The 10,047-nt window shown below is 51.3% G+C and overlaps 1 protein-coding gene across 2 annotated transcripts in view; it reads right to left on the reverse strand.

The window, feature by feature from the left end:
• The window catches only part of LOC133355049 (adenomatous polyposis coli protein-like), a 67,383-nt gene extending 63,282 nt beyond the window's left edge, over positions 1-4,101 (reverse strand). For both annotated transcript variants that reach the window (XM_061572307.1, XM_061572306.1), the window contains exon 1: positions 3,822-4,101. The gene's annotated coding sequence lies outside the window, so the exon portion shown is untranslated. The remainder of the gene's footprint in view (positions 1-3,821) is intronic.
• Positions 4,102-10,047: the final 5,946 nt, after the last annotated feature.

Below are 10,047 nucleotides of genomic sequence, written 5' to 3' on the forward strand. Positions count from 1 at the left end.
TTGAGCTCGGCGAGATTGTCACCACCGTGACGCCGGCACACAATGGCCTGCTTCTTTATAACGACGTCAGGGGATCTTTAAGGTCCGCTGCGAAGCGGGACTGCGGGTAGTATGTTATGGTTAATGACAATACTACAAATACACACCGCACTGTTAACCAGGAGAAGCCGCCGAGAATCAAACCGTGAACACCTCTGCAACATGCGGCGGAGGCGCCTCCGCTGGGCCGTGTCACGCCACCCCCCCATGGAGGTCAGCGAGCAGCTGATTTACGTGACCCCCACCAGCCACTTGAGGCGCGACATTCTTCCACAATGCGAAGACCGCGCATAAAACAAAAAAGGATTCGTGAATTGAATCGCGAAGCTCCAAATGGCGACCATGCGTAGTTTGAGAGGGGAAGGGGGGGGAGATGCCGAGGGAGCGACTCGTAACACCCGGGATCAACAATCGAGGTCCGAAGGCGCCCATCCATCACACACAGACACACACAAACAGACAGACACACACAGACACACAAACAGACACACACACATACAGACACACGAACAAACACACACACACACAGACACACACCAACAATCGCCATTCGCCACGAAGTGGCGGTGACGTCACCACGACGCTTGTGCCAGGCCATGTGCACACAACAAAGATCCCCCGTATAGCCTTAACAGACTGTAGGGGCAAGTGCTGTTAGCGAGCACCTATGAAGGCCGGAACGGTACACGAGGGGGTGGGTGGCCAGCACCACGCCCGACCGCCTTTGTCTCCCCAGTGGCGATGTTAACACATCGCACCAGGTACTCATTTCAGGCTGAGTCGACCTAGGGGAGGCCCAGGACCGGTTCAGATAATCTTCACTGGTGTTGGCCGTGAGCGGGAATCGAACCCGTGTCTCCGGGTTCATAGCGCAGCGCGCTAACCGCTGCACTACCGCTCCCCATGATAACAACAATAACGACAACGACGATGATGATGATGCAGCAGTCGATTCCTGTTCAATCCAACTCGACGCCTCACCTCATCGCGGACACTAAAGCCAGCCAAGCAAGGCGGCGGCGGCGGCGGCGGCGACATCGTTACCTGTCCCGCCACCCAGGGGGGTGCAGACCCTCACATGCCACCACCCAATCAATGGCAACGCGAGGCAGACATGAGGAGCAGACTGGCAGAGCCTCCTCCTCCTGCTGCCCCTGACGAGCTATTCACTAACAACAACTGCTGCTGCTTTCCAGCTATTAGTCGCGTTGCGGTCACTGTGGAACTGGTGCCAGGCTAGGTGTACTTAGGGGCCCATGGTGGTTTGCTAGCGGGAGTCCCGGAGGCGAGGGTTCCCACATCGCGGTGTTTGCGAGTCCGATCACTGCGGTGAACCGACACACGGCAGGACGCGCACACTCAGAGCCACAGGCGTCGTGAACCCAACACAGTCCCATTACACACACACACCGTTCAGCCTTACACACAGTCGCCACAGCCTCATAGACACACAACACCGAATGTGGCCATGTGAACACAAACCAAACACCCACCTACACACCACGCATGCAATGCAGCTTTAGTTGCAAACCCTACGAGAGCAAACCCACATCGCTGTATGGCACACCGCACATTCTTACACACACAATACAGCTCACACACCAGCCTCACTCACCACAGACTCACACACTCACCCACCACAGACTCACTCACATACACTCACACACCAGCCTCACACACCACAGACTCACTCACCAGGCTCACTCACAGTCTCACACACCAAGCTCACGCCGCAGACTCACACCACTCACAGCAGTATCACTCACACCACAAATATCACACACACCAGTATCACTCACACCACAAATATCACACACACCACACACTCACACCACAAACACTCACACCACACACACTCACACCACAAACATTCACACCACAAACACACTCACCACACAAACACACTCACCACACAAACACCACACACACTCACACCACACACATCAACACCACACTCACACCACACACATCAACACCACACTCACACCACACACACACACCACACACACACCACAAACACTCACACTACACACACCACAAACACTCACACCACACACACTCACCACACACACTCCACACACAGCCTCACCCACCAGTCTCACGCACACCACACACAAACACCACACTACACACGAGACCAGGCCTTGAATCCGAGCTGCTCACACCCTCCGCCTAATCCCCCCCCCCCGTACCTGCCACTCATCAACACCACAACCCTGACAACAACCTCACCGTCAACCACCTCAGCACCACAACCCTGACAACAACCTCACCGTCAACCACATCAACACCACAACCCTGACAACAACCTCACCGTCAACCACCTCAGCACCACAACCCTGACAACAACCTCACCGTCAACCACATCAACACCACAACCCTGACAACAACCTCACCGTCAACCACCTCAGCACCACAACCCTGACAACAACCTCACCGTCAACCACATCAACACCACAACCCTGACAACAACCTCACCGTCAACCACCTCAGCACCACAACCCTGACAACAACCTCACCGTCAACCACCTCAATACCACAACCCTGACAACAACCTCACCGTCAACCACCTCGACACCACAACCCTGACAACAACCTCACCGTCAACCACCTCAACACCACAACCCTGACAACAACCTCACCGTCAACCACCTCAACACCACAACCCTGACAACAACCTCACCGTCAACCACCTCAACACCACAACCCTGACAACAACCTCACCGTCAACCACCTCAACACCACAACCCTGACAACAACCTCACCGTCAACCACCTCAACACCACAACCCTGACAACAACCTCACCGTCAACCACCTCAACACCACAACCCTGACAACAACCTCACCGTCAACCACATCAACAACGCCTCGGTGCCGATAGCCACCACGCTACGGTCCCGCGAGCCCCACCGCCATCTACACACCAGAAGAAGCCCCACCGCCATCTACACACCAGAAGAAGCCCCACCACCATCTACACACCAGAAGAAGCCCCACCGCCATCTACACACCAGAAGAAGCCCCACCACCATCTACACACCAGAAGAAGCCCCACCGCCATCTACACACCAGAAGAAGCCCCACCACCATCTACACACCAGAAGAAGCCCCACCACCATCTACACACCAGAAGAAGCCCCACCGCCATCTACACACCAGAAGAAGCCCCACCGCCATCTACACACCAGAAGAAGCCCCACCGCCATCTACACACCAGAAGAAGCCCCACCACCATCTACACACCAGAAGAAGCCCCACCACCATCTACACACCAGAAGAAGCCCCACCGCCATCTACACACCAGAAGAAGCCCCACCACCATCTACACACCAGAAGAAGCCCCACCGCCATCTACACACCAGAAGAAGCCCCACCACCATCTACACACCAGAAGAAGCCCCACCACCATCTACACACCAGAAGAAGCCCCACCGCCATCTACACACCAGAAGAAGCCCCACCACCATCTACACACCAGAAGAAGCCCCACCACTACGTCCCTCGCCATCAATCACAAACAAGCGCCGGGGATCAGCAGCACTACGGTAGCCCCACCACCATCACGATGCGCGTTACCGCACCCCCTACCCCCCGTCCACCACCACCACAATAGCGGCCGTCTCCACCTCGACCCTTCGCGTCCCCTCGGGACACCCTTACGAGGGGGGTACCGGGACTGCGGGGCCCGAAGATAGACAGCCGAGGGAGTCGCAAGGACCCCCCCCCCACACACACACACGGGCGCAGGGAAGGGGCCATCACCGCCACCACCGCCACCCACCTCCGCGCGTACGGGCCGCACAAAGCCCTTGGCGATCGCCGTCCGCCTCCACACAGTCGCGGGCGTCTCGCGAGCTCCGGTCGACGTCGCCGTCACATGATTCGCGGCGCCGCAGAGAAAGTTGAGCGGCGGCTTGGGGTCGAATGGGGGTCCGACTCGGGGTGAGATGGAGGAAGACGGCGGCTCGGGCGGCTGTGGGGACGAGCGCGGCCCTCGCCTGGCACGGAGCTCTGCGGGGAGGGGGAGGGGGGCACAGACCCTGGGCCACCCCCACCTCGCTCAGCCTCGCGTCACGTGACCAAAATACGAACACGCCCGCTTCTTTTTTGACAGAGCCACGCCCACTATCAAGCCATGCCCTCTATCAAACCACGCCCACTATCAAGCCACGCCCTCTATCAAGCCACGCCCACTATCAAGCCACGCCCTCTATTAAGCCACGCCCACTATCAAGCCACGCCCACTATCAAGCCACGCCCTCTATCAAGCCACGCCCACTATCAAGCCACGCCCTCTATTAAGCCACGCCCACTATCAAGCCACGCCCACTATCTAGCCACGCCCGCTACGACGAAGAAACCGATGGGGGGGGACATCGGAGCAGTTCCCAGGAAAGCCACGCCCTCATCGCGATAAGCCACGCCCCGTTACCTTGTTGACCACGCCCACTTATTTAGACCACCCAATCGGAGCCACCCCCCCACCACCCCGGTGTCAGCCAATGGAGCCGACTCGATCACGTTTTAGTTTCTCGCACCGCCCCTACTGGAAATCTGTGAAAGAGCTTCATAGCTCATCCGATTCCTCCATGGTGGAGATTCGGATTAGTGGGTCACGCCCCGACTGGACATCTGTGAAAAAGAGCGTTATAGGTCATCGGAGTCCTCGAGTATAAATACATATTCTGATTGTGATACAAAGGAATCAATTGGGGGGGGGGGGGGCTCGTAATAAGAGCCACGCCCCTTTCACTGCCGCGCCCACTCCCCAACAAGCCACGCCCATAAAATGATCGCCTACGCCCATTTTTCTTCTTGGTTCTTTCGGTAAAGACACGTAGAATGGAAATAATAAAATAATAAAAATAAAACATGATAAAATTAATTTTCACGACGTTTCGGCCACAACGCAAGCAGCCGTGCTCAGGTGGAGAACAGGTCTGTCTATTTCCATTCTACGTTACTTTACCGAAAGAACCAAGAAGATGAATCCCTGCAGTCACGAAAGAAGCTTTAAATCGAAATACGCCCATTTTTTTACAAACTAACCAATGGGGCTCTCCCGTTGGAGCTACGCCCACTATTCGGGGTTCAGCTCGTCTTCAATGGCCACGCCCCCGTCACCCACGTGGTCGGCGGGCAGGGAGAGTCGCCGCGTGCGAGCGTGAGCGTCGTGCCGGGTGGTCGAGGGGTCCTCGACGCATTTGGCAACCAACCACTTCCACGGGAGGCAACCCAAACACCAACACGCACTAAGCCCGCCTCCTCCTCCCAGCCCCGCCCATGCAGCAGTCGCCCCCTCGTGGCGCACGCGAACAACACCGCAGCATTAATGAACTCTGCCAACAACACACGCACAGCCCCCCACACCCTACCCCTGTTTGTTAATCCACTGCTGGACGGTGGCCTCCCCCCACGCATGTGCGGATCGTGGAGGTGAATTGAGCGTGGGGAGAACTGCACTTCCACGTGTCTCCCGCAGCATCATTCACAGTCCCACGACGGTACAATCATTGCAATTTACGGCCCACTAATTAATCATTTATCGGGTGATAAAACTGACGATTTACAGACCCATGAAGTCTCTTGTCGAATAGTTTGTTGAATGCAATTACTGCCGTAAAAACAACTCGCATTCGTCAACAACATTTTGTGACCTTTAAAGGAAAATATATAATCGGCGACGTTTCGACTACACACACACACGTGTGTGCTGATGCATAGCTGTCAACCCATACGGTTTACCTGCATTCTTGTACAGGAAAATTGAGTTTTCAGGTCAATACGGCGTACAGCCGTTTCAATACGGACAAAATTTTTAGTTTTGTGTATTTGTTTGTGTTTCTCCCTTGTGATGGGACTTTGTAGGATGAACGTTGAGATTTGTAAGGGCACGGGGTGACCACTACGGTCTGAGTTGGTCTGTAATGAGGTAGGCACTGATAAGGGGTTGACAGGTATGCTAATGTGTGTGCTATGAAGGAGGGTCATTGCCCGAAACGTTGCCACGCGGTTGCAACTGTTTGCCGAACATCCCATGTTGACTGGGACACGCGTTCATGTGTAGTTCATTGCACGGTGGAGTCCACGCATATCACCACGTGGCAGATTCAGCCGGGGATGATTATGAACCGAGTTGTAAACACCAAACCAAACTGTCATCCTCCGAGGTTACACGGAGCCGTTCGATTGATGTTGCGCGTACGTGGATCAGTCCCCGCGATGTCATGGACACAATGGACTGTGTGCACGTGTTATAAAGAAGGGCCCTCTTCATATATCATCCACTGCTGGACGACGGAGGGCCTTAAGCACAACGTGCAGATCAGTCGTGGTGATGAATAGTCCGTGCGACTGCCTCAGGTAAGTCGTGGTGATGAGGTCCGTACGACTGCCTCAGAGCGGACTGAGAGGGGAAATACCGTACAGATATAAGAACAGGTTTTACTCTCGCTGGAAAGAACACACAGGTGTTAAGATGTTAAAACACAAAACTTGAAACCTTTTGCAGGGAACCATGTCTGCAGTATCCACATATACCCGTGGTGAACATGCAAACAAAAAACATGCTCTCGTCGTAAAATGTTTCAGTTTGTAGCTTTAACATCTTAACACCTATTATATTCTTGGTTCTTTCGGTAAAGTCACGTAGAAGGAAAATAATAAAATAATAAAAATATAAAACAATAAAATTCTCACGACGTCTCGACTGCAACACAAGCAATCATCAGGTGTGAAACCCACAGCAAGAACATTTTATTGGTGATGAAGTCCGTACACGACTGCCTTGCTGTGGATTTCACACCTGATGATTGCTTGTGTTGCAGTCTAAACGTCGTGAGAATTTTATTGTTTAATATTTTTTATTATTTTATTATTTCTCTTCTACGTGACTTTACCGAAAAAACCAAGAATATTAATCCCTGCAGTCACGAAAGCTTTATATCATAATCTTAACACCTGTTTCATTGACAGACAAATCGCTAACCTTAAAATACAGTCGTTCATAAAAGTTGAAGGCGGTATAGTACTATAGTAATAGAGCTAGTGCAGAATCATTGAACCGGAATTTATAGCTGAAAACATTTAGCGCGTGGCTCTTGAAAGTGTGGGGCCCGTAGCATTTGCTACTTGTGCTACTAGAATGATCCGGTATACTGGGACCAGCAGCCAGTTTCGCACATCCGACCGCTTATCCAGACTCCAGCCGCAGCTGAGCTCTCAATATCAGACGAACACAGTCGCATTCCGGGCGGCGGTGGCGACGCACGTGGCCTGTAATCCAGCCCTCGTGGAGGCAGCGAACATGGGTATAGTACGCCTGTTGGCGTCGTCTGGTCCAACACCATGTGAGACTAGGCTCTAAAAAAAGCTGTCTCGGGTGTGGACCAATCAACTTCAAGGACAGTGTATATCATTATCAGTTATTTCTTTTTGTTTGCATTTTGACTGCTTGTGTTGTGGTTATTGCAAACATGACCTCTTGTATAAAGGTGTCAGTTTTTGTACCAGATGAAAGGGTAAAAACCTATTACTATTGGTGGATGGCACAAGCATTGTGAAACTCCCTCCCCATGGGTGTCGAGGGTGCTGTACTCTGGCGCGTCAGGAGATGGCGGTACAGCCAAAATGTGGCCTCCTCCACCAGTCCCGCCCGTACCGGATTAGTCATCACCTCGCAGGCGTGAGCATTCTCCAGGTGATCGGCTTGAATCCCACATATAAACACTCGTTCATTGACCGACAACACCTTCATATAGAGACACAGTGGTTCTCAACCTTGTCTGGCTACTGATGAAATTATTTTTAACCCTTGCCTGACTCAACCTGGTTCTGAGAAATAAATGAATGAAAAATGAACACCTATACTTTAACCAACTGTCCATTTAATGAGGTTATCCTAACGAGCCACGAACTGCGAGGGAAATAAAATAACCAGCGACCGCTCTGCATGCGAAATGTAATTTGTTCTCGCTCGCTGGTTACTCCTGAAAACGGCATTGTTTACGATCATTGCGTTTAGAAATGCCTTTTATATCGTTATGTTACCATACGGATTTAAATGTTATCGTAGTTATTTTATATTTCCAGATTCGTACGTGATATTTCAACCAATTACTCATGTACTGTATATTTCATGCATGTATAAATCACCTCGCGTTCCCCCAGGTGGGAGTACCACCTCAATAGAGGAGCGCAGAGCTGAGACAATTTTGGCGCCTGCTCATTATAATTTGACAGCCTTCCCCATTCTCGGCGTCGCTCGCTACGAGGCAACGCTGTGCAGCGGCACAGTTACAAATTGATATTTCGTGCGATTCGGTCACCTGTACACAATGTCCGTGTCTATGCATGCACGGGGTTGTTCAATGATAAAACCGATAATAAACAAGTCTCAGAATCCGTTACCGCTTCTGAAAGCCAGGAACTGGGAACAGTTTCCGGCGGGATGAGTAAAGAATGTTATTGGCACGCGCGCAACGTACTAACGATACAGCGGGTCCAGTCACGGCGTGACGCATTTCAATTATTCAAACAGCATTTTTTTATTTTACCAGGTAAGGGCCACTGCACTACATAAATGTCAGAAGCGACCTATCCGCAAATGATAGCTCAACGAAGTGGCTTACTACATGAAATTGTATAGCACCCAACTACTCTTCAACGTATGTTATGTTTAAAAGAGAAACCGGAAAACCTGGAGAAAAATCCACACGATCACATGCAAACTTCAAATATACAGCAGGCGTCAAGGGTCGGGGATCGAACCCACGGCGTCGTGCATAGCAGGCGAAAGAGTTGGTAAGAAGCGCAATTTAAATATCGTCCAGGAGCCGAGTTGTTTGTACCATTGTCGTACTTTGTATTGCGAAAGCACACATTAAAGCATTACCTTTTACGAATAACACACACACACACCTGTATTTACAAAGGTCACAGGTACAGTGCATTCCTCTTCTTCAGCAGGCACCCGTTAAGATTCATATATCCGTTGCGGTTCAATCCACCCTTTTGGCTAGTATGGCAATGGTCATTTTCAAAGAACTATTTTGTTGCTATAGAGGACCATCGCTCAAAACGTCACCTATACCTTCCCCTTTCAAGACCAGTGTTATCGATGAATGTGTTGAGTGTTTTGTTGTGCTGCTTATGCACCACTGCAAAAGAAGCGGCATCACCAAATAACTGAATTCAGATGTATTGATGAACTAATCAGGCACAGCACATGTCAATTGGCGCAATGTGGTGGCAATAAACCTATTGACCACGCCGAGACCACTTGGGCAGCGCCATCTTGTTAGCGCTGTTCGTAAAATACTTCAGCAATGAACCATGACCGTTCCCATTAACTTCCCTCATCGATTCCTCCTCTATGTTGAGGACGCAGCCTACCGGACTTCGTTTCATCTCATGCAACGTTCACTCAACACTGCGTATCACAACACACTCGCCCACCGACTCAAAAAACTTGCTTCATCTGCTCACCCACTCACGATAGGTCACAACTCTCCTTCCCTCACTCTGAAAATCACTTTCATCCCCTATTTTTCCTAAGCTATAACCTCTTTTTCAAATAAAGTATAATATAAGTATCCATTATAACGTCAATAATGCGGTTTGTTTTTGACTGCTTGAGAGGGTTGGACTTTTGAGTTTGTTCCTCAGCAACCACGACTTAAGAAAGAATATTTGCTGCATGAAAAATTAAAATCTCAAACCAGGCCATCGCTTGACATTCGCGTACCATTCCACCAAGCGGAATTGCAGCATTGCACAACCGCCGTCTCGCAAAGAAATTGGACACGACATGCCAACAACAACCGCGCACGTTGGTACAAAGCATTTTCAAACATTCCATTAGTCCGGCTCTCTCCCATTCTTCTTCAGCTGCAGCAGTGGCCCTTTCACAGACAACTCAAGCGAAAGAAAACGCGGTGGAGGCGGGCATCCGTTAAAAGCTGCAAACCAAACATCAGAATGGCTCAAAGACGACTCGGGGAAAAGGA

Source organism: Lethenteron reissneri, chromosome 50 (genome assembly GCF_015708825.2).
Source record: "Lethenteron reissneri isolate LAM-NWPU_2019-01 chromosome 50, ASM1570882v1, whole genome shotgun sequence".
Lineage (NCBI taxonomy): Eukaryota > Metazoa > Chordata > Hyperoartia > Petromyzontiformes > Petromyzontidae > Lethenteron > Lethenteron reissneri.